General features: G+C 43.0%; 1 long non-coding RNA gene across 1 annotated transcript; it reads left to right on the forward strand.

Annotated features, from left to right (window-relative positions):
- Nucleotides 1-1709: 1709 nt before the first annotated feature.
- LOC134353410 (uncharacterized) lies at nucleotides 1710-20742 on the forward strand. Its single transcript, XR_010019617.1, has 3 exons — nucleotides 1710-2122; nucleotides 15921-16358; nucleotides 20498-20742. It is a non-coding gene; the product is annotated as an uncharacterized LOC134353410 (long non-coding RNA).
- The last annotated feature ends 1342 nt before the right edge of the window (nucleotides 20743-22084 follow it).

Consider the following 22084-nt stretch of genomic DNA (forward strand, 5'->3'; position numbering starts at 1 on the left):
ACCACCTTAGGTACATGAGAGACTGCAGATGCTGGAATCTGGAGCAAAAACCGAGCAGCTGGAAGAACTCAGCAGGTCAGGCAGCCTCCGTGAAAGGATATAGACAGTCAGCATTTCAAGTCAAGACCGTTCAATTGAACGCTCTGAGATTTTTAAAAAATCACGCATTACCTTCAAGGGCGGATGCTAGTGTAGTGGTTAGCACAACGCTATACAGTACAGGGACCCAGCTCCCACTACTGTCTGTAAGGAGTTTATAGATCCCCCTTGTGACCACGTGGGTTTCCTCTGGGTGCTCCAGTTTCCTCCCATATCCCAACAACGCACCAGTTGGTAGGTTGATTGATCATTGATCATTGTCTCGTGATTAGGCTAGGATTAAATTGGGGGTTTGATGGGCGGTGGGGTATGAAGGGCTGGAAGGGTTTATTCTATACTGTATCTCAATAATAATTAAATAAATAAATAAATGCATCTGCAAAGTATACAAAGAGATAGGGAAAGTACAACGGCTTTTCATAACAATCGTTTCATTTACAAGTAATACAGCCATGTCTATGCTTTTCACATGGATAACCAAACAGAACTGATGCTGCCAAACCTTTTTTGCATATTTGTCTGCATCTTAGTTTTCCCTGTTTCTGGTTACCTTAGTTGATCTTTGGCTACTATTGTTTAAATATTAAGAACAGATTTCATGAGAGGAATCACCAGGCATGACATGTAGAACTGAGGCAGCAATTCAGTTAACAAATGTATATTTCAAAATAATCATTAACACAGCGGTGTTTCAGAAATTAACGTGTGCATAATTCTCATTGTTAGTTTTAGTCAACCAGTACGGAGACATCTCAAGCCTATACCACGACAGTGTCAACAAACAGCAGGGATTCGTATTTATGCAGTACTTTAGAACACAATTGACAAAACAAAGTGGAGGTGAGATAAGGTTACTTTTGATAGGGCACTGTCTTAAAAATTAGAGGAAGGAGACTCAAGTTAACTTTCAAAAAAGGATAGAAATGCACTTGAAAAGGAAATATTGGCCTGCGATAATATCTATTTGTAGTTAAATGGGTAACATCAAAGAGCTGGCAAGGCACAATGGCCCAAATAGACATAATCTTTGTAGTGGGGGGGTCAAAAGCTCAGCTGCATAAAATTTAAATGAAAATTTACTCACAGCTTGAATCTCAATGAAGGATTTTGAACCTGAAACATTAACTTTGTGGCCTGATCTGCGGAATAATTCCAGCATTTTCTGTTTTTTCTACTTTAGATGTCCTATAAAAAGTCAGTAATGCCGAGGCTAAATTCACTGAGTTATAGAGTTTTTAATTTAAGTATTTAAGTTATATAGTATTTATGTATTTGAGATTTGGGTAGATGGGGCTTGTCAGCCGTGGTTGGCACCTCATCTTGGGGAAAGAAAACTCGGTTCTCCAACCTCTACGGCTTTGTGGCTGTACCCACTTATGGTGAAGGCTTCTGGAGTAAACCCCGAGGGGTTTGATTAATAGGACTGGATGTTACAATCCCTAAAGTTTCTGCACTGCACTTGACTTGAGTGGAGGTACTTCTTAAAGATGACCACTAGATAATGTTACTACCATTGCGATACATCTTCAGTCGTGTACCTCGACATCGCTGGGTGTTTTGGCCTTTTATCACAAGACGCCCTCAGCCAAGGACGGTCCACCACTGGCTGATCAGCCCTGGGTGTGTGTCACATGGTTAGTCTCTGGATGGTCACCTGGCAGCCCGGACAGCATTCCTTCTCTTCAGCCACAGCCAGTGACTGCTCATTTCGGCGGCATTAGCAAGTGCTTTGATTGCCTTCCCATGGGCCTGTCCTCTGACTCCTATTTCCCTCAGCAGCCTTACGGTGGAACTGGCTATGAAGCCCCTGCACCCCACCTCGACTGGGCACACTTTTACGTTCCAGCCTCGCTCCTCTGCTTCAACTGCAAGGTTGGCATATCGCAGCCTTTTTGGTTCGTAAGCCTCATCCACAGCATCCTCCCAGGGGATCGTCTGCTCAGTCATAAAGACGTGCCGACAGGAGTAGGACCAAAGGACCGGGTCAAGCCACAGGTTGGTCGTTGCAATTTCAGATGGGAAGGTAAGTTTCTGGCCTAAATCAACACGCATTTCCCAGTCTCTGGCTGCACTCAGTGGGCAAAGGGTTAGCCCTCGGTTTCTCTCCTTCCCGGATGAAGGATGGTAGTTGTGGGACCGTTGTCTGGGCATTGAGAGGCCTGGTGTTGGTGGTTACTCTCTTACATTCAAGTTCAGCAGCCAAACACCTCAGCACTTGGTTGTGTCGCCAGGTATATCTGCCTAGTGTTAGGCTGGTCTTGCAACTAACCAAGATGTGCTTGAGGGATGCCAGAACTGCGCACAGAGGACAGGCTGGATCCTCTCCCAGCCAAAGATTTAGGTTTGTAGGAGAGGGCAGAACATCATATGTTGCTCTGATGATGAAGCTCAGTCTGTTTGACTCCATGCTCCACAGCTCACTCCATGTGACTTTCCTCCTCTCAACACCCTCCCACCTCATCCAGCAGCCTTGCTTGGCTTGGGACATTGCTTTGGCACATCTGGCTGCTGCTTCTTGGTGGCGCACCTCCTCCACCACCAGGTGCTGGCGTTCAGTTGTAGGAGCCTTTTGCCAGGTAGGTTTCATCACTCCAAGGCCAAAGCCTCCTCTGCCCTGTTGGACATAGCCCACTATGTCCCGGTGTCGGAGGGCGGCTTCTGCGTCCAGAACTGCTGCGGCTGGGGTCCATTTCTTCCCTGTTGCTAGAGCAGCAGCAACGCCTCTTACGAAACATAGAAACATAGAAAACCTACAGCACAATACAGGTCCTTTGGCCCACGATGCTGTGCCGAACATGTACTTACTTTAGAAATTACCTAGGATTACCCATAGCCCTCTATTTTTCTGAGCTCCATGTACCTGCCCAAGAGTCTCTTAAAAGACCCTATTGTATTTGTCTCCACCACTGTTGCCGACAGCCCATTCCATGCACTCACCACACTCTGCGTAAAAAACTTACCCCGATATCTCCTCTGTGCCTGCTTCCAAGCACCTTAAAACTGTCTCCTCTTGTGTTAGCCATTTCAGCCCTGGGAAAAAGCTCCACACGATCCACGCTATCAATGCCTCTCATCATCTTATACACCTCTGACAGGCCACCTCTCATCCTCCAACGTTCCAAGGAGAAAAGGCTGAGATCAGTCAACCTATTCTCATAAGGCATGTTCCCCAATCCAGACCACATTCTTATCACTGACCTCCATGCAGAAGATCACCCGTCTATAACCACTCTTTGCCTTCTGTGGGGAAGACAATTCTGGATCCACAAAGCAAGCTCCCCTAGGAGCCCATGCCTCCTTACTTTCTCAATAAGCCTTACATGGGGTAACTTATCAAGTGCTTTGCTGAAATCCATAAGCACTACATCTACTGATCTACCTTCATCATGCTAGTCACATCCTCAAAAAATTCAGTCAGGCTCATAAGATATGACCTGCCTTTGACAAAGCCATGTTGACTATTCCTAATCATATTATGCCTCTCCATATATTCATAAGTCCTGCCTTTCTAGATCTTACCAACTACTGAAGTAAGACTCACTGGTCTATAATTACCCGGGCTATCTCTACTCCCTTTCTTAACTAAGGAACAACATCTGCAACCTTCCAATCTTCCAGAACCTCTCCTGTCCCCATTGAAATGGTATCTGAGTAGCCAGGGCATCAAACTATATCGTGAGAGCGCGGGGGAGTGGGTCTAAATGGGAGAATGGATCAGCTCATGATAGAGTGGCAGAGCAGACTCGATGGGCCGAATGGCCGACTTCTGCTCCTTTGTCTTATGGTATTATGGAAATCCGCAGCTGGAGCGGGAGTCCCTAAGGCAATCCTACATTGAGTTCAACGCTGACTGGCAACTCCTGCAACACTGCTGGTGCCAAACTGTATCAATCTCTGCCAGTCCTTTGGGTGCACCAGATGCATGGTGAGGGGGAGCTTGCTCTCCATATTGTATTGCCCTGGCTTGTGAGTCTAGATAGCTAGAATGCAACGTCCATGGTTGATCCTGACTAACAGAGGCCTTACTCATTTAAACCTCTGAGTACATTAGTTATATAGCATGGAACAGGCTAGTTGGTCCAACTTGCCCATACTATCTAAGGCACCTGCTGAAGCTAGTCCCATCTGCCTAACATCATACACAAAATGCTGTGGGAGTTCAGCAGATCAAACAGGAATGAGGAAATATGGAGGAAAATGAATAATTAGCATTTTGGGCCATGACTCTTCGTCAGAACTGGAAAGGAAGGGGAGCAAAAGCTAGAGTAGGGAGGTAGGGGCTGCAGAGGAGTACAAGCTGCAGGTTCCACCATCCCTAGTGTCTCCCATTTGTCCTCATTTGAGCCAAACCCTGTAAACCTTTCCGATCTGTGTACCAGACTAAATGCCCTTTAAATTATGTCATTGTACTCACCTCTATCATTTCCTCTGACAACTCATTCCATATACCCACCGCTGTCAGGCTGGGTAAAAGATTCTTCCCCCAGGCTTCTTGATACCTTGCTGCCAGTGATTTTGACTCCCTCAAGTGGAGGGATGGATGTAAGATTTAAATAAATTCTAAATTCTATATTTAAAGTTGCTGACACTCTCTGCCTCTGATCCCCCAGTGAGAACCGACTTATGGACCTTCCGTTTCCTCCTCCTGAAGTCAATAATCAGCCCTTTGGTCTTGCTGACATTGAATGAGAAGTTGTTGGTATTGCACCACTCAGCTAGATTTTGAATGTTCTCCCTATATGCTGATTCATCATCATCTTTGATTCCAACCTTTGGGGTCATCAGCAAACTTAAATATGGCATTGGAGCAGTGCTTAGCCTCACAGTCATAAGTATAAAATGAAAGAGCAGGGGACTAAGCACACAGTTTAAGAGGTGCACCTGTGCTGATGGAGACCATGGAGGAGATGTTGCCAATCCGAACGGACTGGGGTTTGTGAGTGAGGAAATCGAACATCCAGTTGCAGAAGGAGGTATTAAAGCCAAGGTCTTGAAACTTATTAATTAGTTTTGTAATCAATAAAGAGCATACTGATGTCCAGATGTTCCAGGATTGAGTGAAGAGCCAGTGAAATGACATCTGCTATTGACTAGTCATGATGCTGAGCAGATTAGAGCGGATCCAAGTCACTTCTCATAGAAACATAGAAACATAGAAAACCTACAGCACAATACAGGCCCTTCAGCCCACAAAGTTGTGCCGAATATGTCCCTACCTTAGAAATTACTGGGCTTACCCATAGCCCTCTATTTTTCTAAGCTCCATGTACCTATCCAAAATTCTCTTACCTGACAGGAATTCATCACCAATCTCTCAAAGGACTTTATCACACTGGATGTAAGTGTTACTGGATGATAGTAATTAAGGCAGTTTACCACGTTCTTCTAAGTCACCTGTATAATTGAAGCCTGCTTGAAGTAGGTGGGTACCTTGGTCTACAGAAGCGAGAGGTTAAAGATATTGGTGAACACTCAGCCAATTGATCAGCACAGGTCTTTAGTTCTCAGCCTTTACCCTGTCTGAGCTGGATGCTTTTTCATCTTTCATTGCTGCAGATTCACATATATACAGTATACTACTGCTTGTTTGTTTTACTATGATAGTGTCTGTAAAATTATACTGTCTTACATAAACATGTGCCCCACACTCTATGTCGACCTGCCAATCTTCAGGCCATGCCATGCAGAGACTTGCGCTAATATTATTTTGTGACTGTATGCATGTGTGCAACTGTACATGTACTGCTTCGCACCTTGGCCCAGAGGAACAATGTTTCCTTCAGCTGTATACATCTGTATAGCTGAATAGAAGTAAACTCGACCTTGAACTTCTGTGTAAATAGTTTGCCTCTCAGCTTCCCTTTAAATCTCTCCATTCTCATCTTAAACTATTGCCTTCTAATTTTCAACAACCCTAGCACAGGGAAAAGGCGGTGACTGAAAAAAGCAGTGAAAAGAGCAAGAAATATTAAGCAAGGACTCAATAGTGTATCTGTGGGAGGTATCCCTGTGTCTGTGGTTAGTGGGGATGAAGAAAGAGAAGGCCAAACCTACATATTTAGGTGATTCCACCAGATCGATACAGTTTTATTTAACACGTACATCAAAACATACAGTATATTGAAACATGCCATTTGTGTTATCAAAGAATGTACTGGAGCAGCTGGCAAGTGTTGCCACATATTTCAGCACCAACATAGCATGTCTACAACGTTTATCAGTGTATAGAAGCAAAGTGAAGCCATTGTTAGATTCGGAACAACACACAAAATGTTTGAGGAACTTAAAAAGACAAGCAGCATATAAGGAGCAGTCAACATTTTGAGCCAAGATCCTTCATCGGGGTGGGAAAGGAAGGGGGCAGAAGCCACAACCACTATTGGATTTCTTCTGGCTACAATCAGATAGCTAGGATTGAAACCAAGCAAGGTAATTTCCTCACTGCCAGAGAACAGTGGGAGTGAGATGGAAGAGAATGTTGTGGTCAGTGGTACCAAAGTCAAATGTGCATTGGTCACTGTTGCAGCAAAAGGTTCTATTGTGTTGGCTGAAATATGACTGAACAGATGCAATGAAGAAGCAGTAAGAAATGGAGACAATTATTGAGGAATCAATGAAGAGTAATGGATAAGGAAGAGAAGGTTGAAGTTGGGTCCTTGGAAGATTATTTCACTGCTTGCAAAAAGATTGCAAAGGAAGCCACTGTTTGTTTTGTGAACATTTCCAGTGCTGTCTGTTATGATATAGCTCAAGATTTTTGACAGTACAGAGAGTGAGAGATTGGGACAATGATCAGAAAGAGCTACAGGGTAAAGAGAGAACATTAAACTGAAAATTTGTGATAAGGGTTTGAAAAGAGTGAAATGAGACTGAAGAAGAGGAATAATTTTCAATGTCAGCTGCAGAGATGGTCATGAAGGAATATTATGTGGAAAAAGTTCAAAGGGACTTCACTGGGATGAGGTGAACTTAGAGTATGGTGAATTCAGGAGAGAAGCTGGAGTATAGTGGTTCCAGGATGACCGTGGTTTAAGACTTGAGCTAAAAGTTTGACTTAGACCATAAGACATAGAAGCAGAATTAGGCCATTCAGCCCCTCAAGTCTGCTCTGCCATTACACCATGGCTGATCCTGATCCCACTCAGCCCCATACACCTGCCTTCTTGCCATAACCTCTGATGCCCCGACCCATCTGGAAACGATCAACTTCCGCCTGAAATATATCCACAGACTTGACCTCCACGGCTGTCTGTGGGAGGGCAAACTACTCTCTGTCTAAAAGAATTACTCATTAATTCTATTCTGAAGGGTTTCCTCTCAATTTTGAGGCTGTGCCCTTGAGTTCTGGACACACTCACCATAGGAAACATCATCTCCACATCCACCCTATCTTGTCCTTTCAACATTAGATACGTTTCAATGAGATCCCCCGTACATCCTTCTAAATTCCAGTGAGTACAGGCCCAAAGCTGCCAAACACTCCTCATATGTTAACCCCTTCATTCCCGGAATCATCCTCGTGAACCTCCTCTGGATTCTCTCCAATGAAAAACACATCCTTTCTGAGATATGAGACCCAAAACTGTAGACAATACTCCTAGTGCAGCCTGACTAATGTCTTATATCCTTGTTTTTATATTCTATTCCCTTTGAAATATATGCCAACATTGCATTTACCTTCTTTACTACAGACTCAACCTGTAAATTAACCTTCTGGGAGTCCTACACGAGAACTCTGAAGTCCGTTTGCACCTCTATGTTTAAATTTTCTACCCATTTAGATAATAGTCTGCACATTTGTTGCTTTTACCAAAAGGCATTATCCTACATTTCCGAACACTGTATTCCATCTACCACTTTTTTGCCTATTCTTCCAATTTATCTAAGTCCTTCTGCAAACACATTGCTTCCTTAGCACTACGTAACCCTTCACCCAGCTTCGTATCATCTGCAAACTTTGCCACAAAGCCATCAATTCCATTATGTAAATCACTGACAAACAATGTGAAAAGTAGCGATCCCAATAATGACCCCTGAGGAACACCACGAGTCACTGGCAGTAAACCAGAAAAGGCCCCCTTTATTTCCACTCACTGCCATTCCTCTATCCATTCTAGTATCTTTCCTGTAACGTCATAGGATTTTATCTTGTTAAGCAGCCTCATGTATGGCACCTTATCAAATGCCTTCTGAAAATCCAAGTAAATGACATCCACTGCCTCTCCTTTGTCCACCCTGCTTGTTACTTCCTCGAAGAATTCTAACAGATTTGTCAGGCAAAATTTCCTTTTGCAGAAACCATGCTGACTTTGACAAATTTTATCATTCGTCTCCAAGTACCCCAAAGCCTCATCCTTTCTAATGGACTCCAACACTTTCCCAATGACTGAGGTTAGGCTTAGGCTAACTGGCCTATAATTTCCGTTCTTTTGCCTTTCTTTTTCTTGAAGAGTGGAGTGACATTTGCAAGTTACACTCCTCCGGAACCATGTCAGAATCAAGTGGTTCTTTCAGGACTCTGAGATGTAGTCCATCTGGCATCAAGGTGACTTACCCACCTTAAGACCTTTGAGTCTGCCTAGCACTTTTTCCTTTGTAATAGCAATGGCTCTCACTCCTTCTCACAGACACTCATGGACCTCTGGTACACTGCAAGCATCTTCCACAGTGAAGACTGATGCAAAGTACTTATTAAATTCATCTGCCATTTCTTTGTCCCCTATTACTACCTCACCAGCATCATTTTCCATTGGTCGAATATTAACTCTCACCTCCCTTTTATTCTTTATATAACTGAAAAATCTTTCAGTATCCTGCTTTATATTATTGGCTAGTCTACCCTCATATTTTATCTTTTCCCTTCTTATGGCTTTTTTATTTGCCTTTTGTGGATTTTAAGAACTTCCCGATCATCCAACTTCCCACTCACTTTTGCTACCTTGTATGCCCTTTCCTTGGCTTTTATGCAGTCCTTGACTTCTTTTGTCAGTCACAGTTGACTACCCCTGCCATTTGGGAACATCTTCCTCTATGAGACATATCTATCCTGTACTTAGTGAAATATTCCCAGAAACTTTATCCATCTCTGTTCTGCCATCATCGCCACTAGTATCCTCCTCCAATCCACCTGGGCAAGCTCCTCTCTCATGCCTCTGTAATTCCCTTTACTCTATTGTGATATTAATATGTCTGACTTATGCTTCTCCCTCTTAAATTGCAGTATGAATTCAATCATATTATGATCATTGCCTCATCAGGGTTCCTTTACCTTAAGCTCCCGAATAAAATGTGGATTTTTACACAACACCCATTCTAAGATAACTTTTCCCTGAGTGGGCTCAAGCACAAGCTGCTCTAAAAATCCATCTCGTAGGCATTCAACAAATTCCCTCTCTTGCAATCTGACACCAACCTGATTTCCGGCACAACTCAGTGATGCCTACAATGTATTACCAACTAATCCCTAATTGTGCCATGAGTTCATCCACTTTATTCCAAACACTATGTGCATGTAAATACAGCACCTTTTGAATTTTGCCTCTGTGATACTTTTTACCTCTTTGCACTGTCTGCATTTGTACCCAATCATCGGCTTGCCCTTCCTTACATTCGTGTTACACCCTTCATCCACTCCCGTAAACACTCTGGCTCGACATCAGCTCTATCATACTGGTTTTCCATCTCCTGTCATATTAGATTAAACCACTCCCAAACCACGAACAAACGTGCCTGCAAGGATATTGGCCCTTCTCAGATTCAAGTGCAACCCATCCCTTTTGTACAGGTCACACTGGCCCCAGAAGGGTTCCCAGTGATCCAGAAATCTGAATCCCTGCCCCCACTCCAATTTTTCAGCCACACATTTATCTGCCACCCCATTCTATTCCTATCGTCACTGCCGCATGGCACAGGCAGTAATCCTGAGATTACTACCTTTGAGGTCCTGCCTCTCAACTTCCTTCCTTACTCCCTGCATACTTTTTCTGGACCTCCTCCCTTTTTCTATCTATATTGTTGGTACCAATATGTATCATGACTTATATGCACCTTCCCTTTTCAGGATATTGTGAACACATTCAGAAACATCACAAACCCTGACACCTGGGAGGGAAACTAACATCCGTGTTTCCTTTTCACATCCACAGAATCATCTATCTGTCCCCTTAATGATAGAGTCCCCTATTACTGCTGCCATCCTCTCCAGTTCTTACCGTTCTGAGCCACAGGGCCAGACTCAGTGCTAGAGGCACAGCCACTGTTGCTTGCCCCAGGTAGGTCGTCAAAATGGGGTACTTACTGTTGAGGGGGCAGACACAGGAGTGCTCTCCACTATCTGACATTGTCCCTTCCTTCTCTTGACAGTCACCCATTAATCTGTCTCCTGTAGCCTTGGGATGACTACTTCCCTGTATCTCCTGTCTATCACCTCCTCATTTTCCCTAACAAGCTGAAGGTCATCGAGCTGTAGCTCCAGTTCCCTAACACATTCTCTATGGAGCAGATGTGGCCATCGGGGAGGCTGGAAGTTTTCTAGAAACCCCACATCTGACACCAGAACAGAACTCTGCCCCTGCAGACATACCCACTATTTTTTCAAGGCTTGATGGACAAGAAAATAGATGAACCCATCATTTAGTAAAAAATTGTCAACTTTTTCTGCTTAAAGCAGACTAAATAAAATGGCCATTTGAGTTCCTGTCACCTTCCTTTCAGCTTGAACCAATCTGACCATTCTCCTCCAACCTTTTTCAGTAACAAGGCATTTTGACCCTTGAAATTTTTCGTTTTGTCTCTTTTTGCACCATTCTTTATAAACTCTAGAGACTGTTGTGTGTGAAAGTCCCAGGAGATCAGTAGTTTCTCACATATCCAAACCACCCTATCTGGCACGAACAATCATTTCATGGTCAAAGTCACTGAGATCACATTTCTTCCCCATTCTGGTGTTCTCTGAACAACAACAAGAGGATTCTGGTCTGAACAACAACCGAACCTCTTGACCATGTCTGCATGCTTTTATGCACTGAGTTGCAGCGACATGACTAGATATTTGCATTAACAAGCAGGTGCACCTAATAAAGTGGCCACTGCATGTATATTCTCATAAAAAAAGGTTGTATGAAAAGAGAAGAGGGTTAGTCAATAGGTTTCAATTGGTTTCAATAGGTACATTTAAGTTCAGAGAAATGTATATGATAGACATTCTGAAATGCTTTCTCTTCACAAACATCCATGAAAACAGAGGTGTGCCCCAAAGAATGAATGACAGTTAAATGTTAGAACCCCAAAATACCCCCCCAGCTCCCCACTCCCATGCATAAGCAGCAACAAAGCAATGACACCCCCCACCATCAAAAAACGCATCCCCCCGCCAACCGAGTACTCAAGCATGCAGCAAAGCATCAATAAAGACACAGATTTGCAGTACCCCAAAGACTACTTGTTCACCCAGTAATTCACCATACCACAGGCTGTCTCTCTCTCTCTCTCTAATAAGGGAAAAAGAGGTGTCCCATTTCACAGTGAGAGGGGAGACATAACAAAACAACTCTCCAATTTATGGTGTTAAAAGTCTTATGCTTCGCTTTTTCCGAGCTCTGTGCCCAAGGATCTCAGGTCTCTGGGCATACAACCAGCTCGCTGCTTTCGATCTCCCATGTGCTCCCACAGCACACCCGTTTTCTGAGGCGGCACAAGCCTCGAGTCCACCCACCTCCAGAGCCACGGAAATCCATCATCTTGAAGGCGCACTAGTCTTTCACACCACGTCCTTGGCATATCGAAGAGCAGCCGTTCGTGAGGCCCTAAGAGTGGGTCCCATTCTCACAAAGAACCAAAGTGGGCATGTAACTCCAGGTCAGGGTCTTCAAAAGAACCCTGAAAAGAGAAAAAAAAGAGATATTAAATATAGAAATAGAACTGTTTCTGAAGATGAAAGCAAAAGAGTCGCTGTTAGGCGCCATTGTCCTAAGCTCTGCCCCCCATCACAGTGACTCCTGATGAATGTGTTAATAGAGCACTGGGGCCCATTTGCTAAAAATAGATCTGAAAACTTCCCCAGCGATTCACAACAAAACCTCACACAAAATCTAATCATAATGGACTCACCTCTGGCTCTTTTATAATTGAAGGTTTTTTTGGAATGCCGTTTGATGCTGTTGGATTGGGTTGCCATTGTAGATAGATGTCCGCCATTTATTGAAACCATGAATACATTTTATGGAACAGTATCAGACTCTTTTCTGCCGGGTCTTAATTTAAGACTCTTTAATCTCGTTACAAGTTCTGTATTAACTGAATTGGTTCGTGGACACTACCTGTTTCTTCCTTTCAGATGATTCAGCTTAGCTCGATTACATTGAAATTATCCCTGGGAGCCTTTAAGTTTTTTCTGATGTCAATAAAGATATTTTATAAACACTGTATTACACAGCTGAATAAGTATACAGCTCAGGAGATTAGTGTCCTTTTGTTAGGAGACAGGCAGACTCTTTCTCTCATGTTGTTATTCGTGGCTATTGAAAGATATTCAATTTATAAATATCAACAATAGCATCATCTTATAGAGAAAGCTATGCACAGTGTGAAGCCTGAACCTTAAATCTGTTCCTATTTTTCTTCCTTTTTCTGAATAATCACAGGATCACAACCCTACTGCTTCATCCTGACTGCATCAAGGCAGGCAGGATAGGAGAAAAGTCAAAAAGCACAAGCTAGAGATGTTGGAATTAAAAACGGAAAACGCTGGAATATTCAGCATGTCAGGCATCACCTATGGAGGGAGAAGCAGAATTGACAATTCAAATTAGTGACCTTTCATGAGAGGCACATTTCTCTCTTCCCCTCATAGTAATAAAGGTTTGTGAAAGCCCTGAGTTCACTGATCTGATAATCATTCTTACTGTCTCTCTTAATGCTTTATAGTCCTTCTACAAGTTTGTTCGTTATGTGCCATGTTGTACGACACAGGCGATCACCGTCTTTTTCCATGACCACAATTGTTCTTGGCAAATTTTTCTGCAGAAGTGGTTTGCCATTGCTTTCTGCTGGGCAGTGTCTTTACAAACAGGTGACCCCAGCCATTTTTCCAGAGACTGTCTGCTTGGCATCAGTGGTCGCATAACCAGGTCTAGTGATATGCACCAGCTGCTCATACAATCATCCACCACCTTCTCCTGTGGCTTCATGTGACCCTGATTGGAGGGCTAAGCAGGTACTACTCCTTGCCCAAGCATGGCATGCAGGCTAGCGGAGGGTAGGAGTACCTTACACCTCCTTTGGTAGAGATGAATCTCCACCCTGCCAATCTAATTAGTAAGTGCAAACTTGTCAAGTATATTGTTCTGAAATTTCTGACTGTGGTCTTTCCTTCAAGAGAATAATGACTAATTCATGTTAAGGATTATAACCAAAATATACTTTTCAATCTCCTCCTAAATATTTTGAAAAATGGTAGCATAGCAGTTAGGTCATAATTCAATTCCTGCTGCTGTAAGGAGTTTGTACTTTCTCTGCATGACCACACTGGTGTCTTTGCAGTGCTTCCATTTCATCCCATATTCCGAAGATGTACACTTAGGGATAGTGAGTTGTGGGCATGCAATGTTGGCAGCAGAAGCAGGACAATTTTTGCAAACTGCTCGGCACAATCCTTGCTGATTTGATTTGATGCAAACGTTGCATTCCATTGTATATTTTGATGTACATGTAACAAATAAAGCAAATCTTTACTGTATATATGGGAGAATGTTGACTGAAAACAGTGTAAAGCAAGTGCCATTGAATTGTACCCCTGTGTTCCATCTCACACAATCTAGGACAGGAGGGATGCCTAATTTAGAAACACAGAAACATAGAAAACCTACAGCACAATACAGGCCCTGGGGTCCACAAAGCTGTGCCGAACATGTCCTTACCTTAGAAATTACCTAGCGTTATCCTTAGTCCTCTATTTTCCTGAGCTCCATGTACCTGTCCAGGAGTCTCTTAAAAAACCTTATCGTATCCGCCTCCACCACTGTCGCCAGCAACCCATTCCACACACTCACCACTCTCTGCGTAAAAAACTTACCCCTGACATCTCCTCTGTAACTACTTCCAAGCACCATAAAGCTATGCCCTCTCGTGCTAGCCATTTCAGCCCTGGGAAGAAGCCTTGACTATCCACACGATCAATGCCTCTCATCATCTTATACACCTCTATCAGGTCGCCTCTCATCCTCCACTGCTCCAAGGAGAAAAGGCTGAGTTCATTTAACCTGTTCTCATAAGGCATGCTCCCCAATCCAGGCAACATCCTTGCAAATCTCCTCTGCACCCTGTCTATGATTTCCACATCCTTCCTGTACTGAGGCGACCAGAAATGAATTTAATTTGTACATATATTTATTTTAGCAATACTGCGGCAAGTAGGCCTATCAGCCCTTCAAGTCTTGCCGCTCCAGCAACACCCAACAACCCCAATTAAACCTAACCTAATCACGGGACAATTTACAATTACCAATTAACCTACTTGGTGCATCTTTGGACTGTGGGAGGAAACCGGAATACCTAGGGAAAATCCATACATTCCATAGGGAGGACGTACAGAGACTCCTTAAAGAATGCACCAGAATTGAACTCTGAACTTTGATGCTCCAAGCTGCTAACATGATGCCCTATGGTAAATGCTTTCTTTAACAAACCTTCAAAAAAATGCTTCCTGCAGTACGAAAGAAAAATAACATTTGATGTCATTGCAATCACAGAGCCATCTGCAGCTGGACAGGAAAGCAAAAGGTTCTAGAAACTTGGTTATCCAAGGTAGACAGTCAAAACCAAATGTGCTATTGTGGTTCTCAACATTCCTGACGTTTGTATTTTTTCCCATTGCCAGATCTCAGTTTGCACAGTTGCCTTGCCAGGCCTTGTCTCCCTCTGTTCTCCCAGCACTCCACTTCTCACAGTTGCACAGCAGCCATGAAATGTGAACACTTGCATGTGAAAACAGCCTCACTGTGCGTGACTAGATCCAGCTCACTCTCTTAGGCTGTGTTTTCACTCAAATCATTCAAATCATCCAACATCTTGCTTGAGATAGTCTCTCTTAATAACAGGCCTTGAAGCAAGACTTACGTCTTCAGCTCGCAGTTTCTGTTTGATTGTGTTCAACTCATTGATTTAGGGATACTTCAATATTTTGCAAAAATTCTGATGGATTTAATTTGGGCTGATCTATCTGAGCCAGGTCTGAAACATTGCTGCCAAATCCAAGACATCAGACTATGGGTTCACACAGGCTTCCAGTCAACTCCAGGGATGCACACTCCCAATCCAAGCATAACTCTGGAATCCATGAAACATTTCATTTCCCAAATCCCACCTGATCCAAACATAATATACCTAATTTTTGATTCAAGTATAAAATGTTCCTAAATTACCTGCCTTTGAAAGTCTGCACACTGAAATGCTGGAAAGATTTTTCCAAAAAAATATCTTGAGGCTACAATATGGTTGAGAAATCTAACAGTTTTTTAATACATATATAGTTCCCTATTTGCACTAATGTGGTTTTTCAAATGTTTTGAATAATGCTCATATGGGAGCTGTTAAAATAATTCAAAAATTGGTCTCTTTTGTTCAATATTGGTAGAGCTGTGGCTCATTTGCCTCTGCCACAGAGATGGAGGGACTTAGCTCAATTCCAGACACAGGAACACAATACATTAAGTTGACGGAGGCAGAGCTTAGGAGGGACGATGGTGTCTGACGGTAACTCCTTTGTTTGCATCTTCGGAAACAGCTCTATTTCTACCTTTAATATATTTATTTTTCCCTTTCAGGGTTCTTCTGAAGACCCTGACCTGGAGTTACATGCAAGCTTTGGTTCTTTGGGGAATGGGACCCTTTCTCAGTGTTCCATGACTGGCCATTATTTGACATGCTAAGGGTTTGGCCTGAGAGTCTTGATTGTGTTCAGAAGCCTAAGATCTCAGGGTCTGGAGACGGGTGGATTGAGAGTCGGTATCATGGCAGGAGATTTGTGTTTCATCGGGGAGACCGGAAAATTTTTCGCTGTGGGCCCGAAGTCCCGAGGTCTTTGCAATCTTCAGGCACAGAGCTTGAAAAAAGCGACAAAACGGATTCCTAACATCGTAAACCAGCAGGTTGTTGTTATGTCTCCTACTTGCTGTGAAAATGGGGACACCTCCCTCTCCCTTGCCAGGGAGAGAGAGAACCTGTGGGTTGTCGAATTTCGGATGAAACGCAAAGCTTTTGGGGTAAGTTTGGTCTGTGTCTTTGCTATTGCTTAGCACACGCTTGGGCTCGGTGATAACACTGATGCGCGTGTATTTTTGCTAATGGGGGGAGGGGGGATTGTTGCTTGTTGCCGCTTACGCATGGGGGGGTAGCTGGGGGGACTTTGGTTCTCACGTTTAACTGTTGTTCATTCTTTGGGGCACTTCTCTGTTTTCATGGATGTTTGCGAAGAAAAAGCATTTCAGGATGTTTACTGTACACATTTCTCTGACATTAAATTTGACCTTTGAACCTTTGGACATTCCAATGTTGTGCCCGTACGGGTTGTGAGTGTGAAACTGCTGGAGGAACGCAGGGGGTCAAGCAGAATACATGGAGTGAAGGGGGCAGTCAACATGCAGATTCAAGACCTTTAATTTGGATTGATTCTAATTAGATCATAGGATCAAAAACCATACAGTAGAAGCAGAATTAGGCTATTTAGCACTTTGAGTTTGCTCCGCCATTCCATTATAGCTGGTTTGCTGTCTCCCTCAATCCCATTCTCCTGCCTTCTCACCATAACCTTTGACACCCTTACTAATCAAGAGCCTGTCAAACTCTGCCTTAAATATGACTTGGCCTCCATAGCCATCTGTGGCAATGTATATCTCTTTTCACCATCTTCTGGCTGAAGAAATTCCCCCTCATCTCTGTTCTAAAAGGATGGCCTTCTACTCTGAGCTGGTGTCCTCTGATCTTAGACTCTCCCACCAAAAATGTCTTTGATTTTCTTTCTAGACCTTGGAAAAGATTCATTATACTAGCTTGAAGATGAGCAGAGGAGATATTTCTTGAAATCTGCTTTGTGAATATTGAGCTTCCTTGATGCTTCTCCCTCACACTGCAAATTCATTATCTGAAGCAAAAATTCAACACTAAGCCCACAAACAATAAATGTTCCAACAATCAGTATGATTCACACATTACAGTAATTTGTTAACAATTTGCTGCCAAGACTTTTTACTCTGTAGGATATTAGAATATTTTTGGAAAATGACAGCTTCCATATTTCTCAAACCGGCTGAAGGAAATCACTGTTGAAGCGCCTTTGAGTTCTCCACACTTTCACTCCCAAAGGCATGCAGCCTTTCCGTGGACAATGTTTTTATTTAAATGTTTGTAAGTGATTAGAAAGGCTGCCTCCGTTATAGGAGTCAAACTGGAGACTGTGGTGGAACAAAAGACCCTACAGAAATCCTGGCAATTCTGGACAATGTTTCTCACTCTCTGCATGCCACCTTGGCTGAGCAGAGAAGCACTTTTTGTGATAGACTAAGACAGCTGTGCTGCTCCAAAGAGCGCTATGTGAGGTCATTTTACCGTCGGCCATTAGGCTCTATAATGAGTCAACCTATAGCCGCAGAAGTGATGACCTCCTCCTGTTGGACTGTTTGAAGTAACTTACTTTTTATTCTTTCTTACTTCTCTTCTAATATTTGTATATATGTGCACTACTGTGACACTGTAACTTTCTTTGGGATCAGTGAAGTATCTGTCTATCTATCTAAAACCCTTCAAGTTCACTGATAGCCTGTCTTCCTCTTCCAATCTTTCATTCTTGCTGCCCAGTATAGCTCAGTATAGCTGTCTGAGATCTGATTTACAAACAGCGTTCCAGATAATAATGTACAAATATTTGACCACCCTGCCAATATAGTGCTAAATACAGTAAGTGCTTAAGATCATTACCCCTACTGGGGCATTGGCTACTGACAGCAGATCCTTCAACTCCGACGGATGAGATCTTTGGAACTTCCGTTGGTGTTTTTGTGGTTCTGGATTTTTATAAGATGGAGTAGCTAGTTCCATACCCATTCCTCCTCCTTTCTCAGCAGGGCTTAGGCAGGTAAGGAAAAGGCAGGTGACTGTAGGCTAGTCAGTTTAACAACTGTAGTTGGGAAAATGCTTGAATCTATCATTAAAAAAGAAATAGCAAGGCATCTGGAAAGAAATGGATCCATCAAGCAGACGCAGCATGTATTCAGCAAAGGCAGGTCCTGTTTACTGGAGTTCTCTGAGTAGGTGGCGAGCACAGTGGATAGAGGGAAACAGATGGATGTTATTTACTTGGATTTCCAGAAGATGTTTGATAAGGTACCACATAAAAGACTTACCCTTAAGATAAGGATGCCTAGAGTAAGGGTGATGTATTAGCATGCATAGACGATTGGTTAACCAATAGAAAGCAGAAATTTTGGATACGTGAGTTTTACTCTGGTTGCAATTAGTGGTGCGCGGTGTTGCCACAAGAGTCAGTGCTTGACCCACAATTATTCATGATATATATTAACAATCTGGAAGAGAGGACCAAGTGTTGTATTCCTAGGTTTGCTGATGACACTAAATTGAATGGAAAAACAAATTGTGCAGAAGATACGTAAAGTCCGCAGAGAGATATAGATAGGTTAAGTGAGTGGGCAAGGGTCTGGCAAATGGAGTACCATGTTGGTAAATATGAATTCATCCACTTTGGAAGAAAAATGGAGATCAGATTATTATTTAAATGGTAAAAAATTACAGCATGTTGCTGTGCAGAGGGACTTGGGAGTGCTTGTGCATGAATCACAAAAGGTTGGTTTGCAGGTGCAGCAGACTATCAAGAAGGCAAATGGAATGTTGGCCTTCATTGCAGAGGGATTGAATTTAAGAGCAGGGAGGTAATGCTACAAATGTATAGGGTGCTGGTGAGGCCGCATCTGGAGTATGGCGTGCAGTTCTGGTCTCCTTAGTTGAGAAAGGAGATACTGGCTTTGGAGGCAGTGCAGGGGAGGTTCACCAGGTTGATCCAGAGATGGAGGTTACGCCATGAGATTGAGTCACCTGGGACAGTACTCGCTGGAATTCAGAAGGATAAGAAGAGATCTTATAGAAACATTATAATATTATGAAAGGGATAGATAAGATAGAGGCAGGAAAATTGCTTCCACTGGTAGGTGAGCTGAGAACTAGGGGACATAGCCTCAAGATTCAGGGGAGTAAATTTAGGACAGAGATGAGGAGGAACTACTTTTCCCGGAAAGTGTTGAATCTGTGAAATTCTCTGAAGCAGTAGAGGCTACCTCAGTAAATATATTTAAGATAAGGTTGGATAGATTTTTTTCCTAGTAGGGGTATTAAAGGTTATGGGATATAGGCAGGTATGTGGAGATGAGTCCATGGCCAGATCAGCCGTGATCTTATTGAATGGTGGAGCAGGCTCGATGGGCCAGATGGTCTACTCCTGCTCCTATTTCTTATGTTCGTACGTTATGTACATTTAAAGAGGAAGTTGATAGGTTCTCGACTAATAAGGGTGTCAAAGATTATGGGGAGTAGGCAGGAGAATGGAGTTGAGAGGGAAATTAAATCAGTCATAACGGAATGGTGGAGAAGTCTCAATGGGCCAAATGGCCTAATTATTCTCTTCCATCTTGATAACTTAACAACTCCACTTGACCTTCCAACTGCCTACCATTTCAATTCCACTGACACCTCTAGACTCTCATTGCTGTGTTCACCTCTCCACTTGACCTGAAATATCTACCTTGCTTCTTTCTCTTCTGGCGTTGCCTGACTCGCTGAACCCTGCCACCAAACCCTGTTTTTGTCTTTGATTTCCAGCATCCGCAGTTTTTCACTCAAGTTCCTGCCTGGCTCAGGCTTGAGGAATTATTCCACTGAACAGCTATTGACACTCACCAACTGCATTCCTTTCCCTGAATAATCACAGGACCACAGCCTTATTACTTTGGTGTTTTATGATAGCTTCAGGTCAGGATCATCAATTAAGTGGAGTTACACAGAAAATGTTGTAAAACATTCATTTCTGTGACAGGCACTAAGAGTGTATAAATAATTGTCTTTCAGTGCGTTAGTCATAATTGAAATATATACATACTCTTCTTGCAGTTATCTCTAAAGCCAAGTGGAAATAAAACCTCTTCCCTGTGGAATATTCAACTGCCTTTCATAAATAGGTATCACATCCAGAAAATGAGAACAGTCCGCTAGCTCTGGGAGGAACAACAACTAAAGTAGAACTAAAAGCATTACTAATGTTCATAAGATATTGGACTCATCACAATGACTTATGATATGTTGGTTCCTGGAATGTGTTCTTCCATTTCATTCTATCCAGACTCTACATTCAACAGACCTGGGTCAGTTAGAGGATATTCAAGCATCTATTTGTGTCCTAGCAGGTAAGATAAGAGATTTAAGAGATTAGCTTTATTTGTCACAGGTATGTTGAAGCATCAAAACAAACAGTGAGATGTGCTGTTTGCATCAAAGACCAAATCAATCCAAGGATGTGCTGGGGGCAGTCTGCAAATGTCACCATGCTTTCGGTACCAACATAACATGCCCACAACTTATTAACATTCATCGGCATATATATATAGCTGGGGTGCCTAAGACTTTTGCACAGTACTGTAGTAATTTTATGAATAACACTATCCTGCTGTCGCAAAAAAAATCAAATGTCATGATATATGTTTCTATGATAAACCTGACTCTGATATGGGTTTCTATTGTGGACTGAGAGCGGGAAGGGGGCAGGGAAAGGGGAATCGTGGTTGGGAAAAGGTGAAGGGAGAGGGGAGGGAGCAGGAAGCATCAGAGAGACATTCTGTAATGATCGCTAAACCAACTGTTTGGAATCAAATGACTTTGCCTGTTGTCTCAGGGCTGAGTGTGTCTGCACCCAAACCACCCTAGCCCTGCCCTTGGCAGTCCTTCTCTAACAACTTTCTTCTGCGGTACTCCTCACTCACCATTCCCAACATCCTCTGCTCCACCAGATTTTCAGACTCACTGTCCGCTCCATGTTGACAAATACTGTGCAAAAATTTTAGGCACATCTGTAATGGCCTGGTTCATAATTTTAATGTTATGCTGTATGCGTTTCATTTAGCAGTTCTGTAAGAGCAATCTGTTCTGTTTTCAGCTTGTTTGGGTTATTGTTGAAGATAAGAGTTGAGGAGAAATATGTGCCATCCAATTAGGATGGTCGAATTAAGGGGATGTTTCCCTGGTGAGAGGCACTAAGGTTGGGCTTGGGGCTTTTGTTCAAGAGGAAATGAAGAGGAAAGACGCAGGACAGAAGATGTCATAGGATTCGACTCGGAGCAGGAGCATGATTCGACAAAGCCAGGGGTGCGATCGATTGAGGATCGGTGACTAAGGAGAAGTTTTGACCTCCAGTTTGTGCACTGTTTAATTAAAATGGGCTCTTTTCTTCTTTTTTGTTTCTTTACTAACCCTTTAGTCAAATTAAGATTCATAAATATAATTCCTTTAATCATATGCGGTGTACTGCCTGTTATTTCATGGGACTAACTTGTACTAGGGTAACAAACTACACAGCGTCCATGCAAACAGGGGTTTAAGGTGCAAGAGCACCTCAATCTCATGAGTTTGGCTGGGCTGGATGTTGTCTTCCCTAGACTTACACAGCCGAGGAAACCGGGGGGGGGGGTTTCACATATATTCAGCTAGGGAGCCTAAGACTTGCACAGTACTGAACATTTTTGGAATGTGAGAGGAAACCCGAGCACCCAGAGAAAAGGCACACAGTCACAAGGAGAACAAACAAACTTCTTACAGGGAGAGTCAGGACACCTAGAGGATGTTTCCTATAGTGGGGGAGTCTGGGATCAGAAGACACAGACACAGAATACAAGGACATCCCCTTAAAACAGAGCTGAGGAGGAATTTCTTTAGC

Source organism: Mobula hypostoma, chromosome 10 (assembly GCF_963921235.1).
Source record: "Mobula hypostoma chromosome 10, sMobHyp1.1, whole genome shotgun sequence".
Classification (NCBI taxonomy): domain Eukaryota; kingdom Metazoa; phylum Chordata; class Chondrichthyes; order Myliobatiformes; family Myliobatidae; genus Mobula; species Mobula hypostoma.